This window comes from Nannospalax galili, unplaced genomic scaffold (genome assembly GCF_000622305.1).
Source record: "Nannospalax galili isolate Female #2095 unplaced genomic scaffold, S.galili_v1.0 scaffold186, whole genome shotgun sequence".
In the NCBI taxonomy this organism is placed as follows: Eukaryota; Metazoa; Chordata; class Mammalia; order Rodentia; family Spalacidae; genus Nannospalax; species Nannospalax galili.
This window is the reverse complement of record NW_008358774.1, coordinates 8,812,938-8,813,161: the sequence shown is the minus strand read 5'-3', so window position 1 is coordinate 8,813,161 and position 224 is coordinate 8,812,938.

The window sequence follows — 224 nt, the reverse complement described above, 5'->3', positions numbered from 1 at the left end:
AATAATATTGCATCATAGGCATGTACTAAAAATATACTGCCTTTAAATTAAAGAAGCAAAGAATCAGAGTTAGGTAACTTTAATACTCAGGTCAGAACTGAGCTGCATGAATAAGAAATATAAATTTTAATAAATCTATCTTAACACAAATATTGAAAAGATAGAGTTAATTTACAAAATAATTTCTATTACACACACATGTATAGATCATATATGAAACCAGG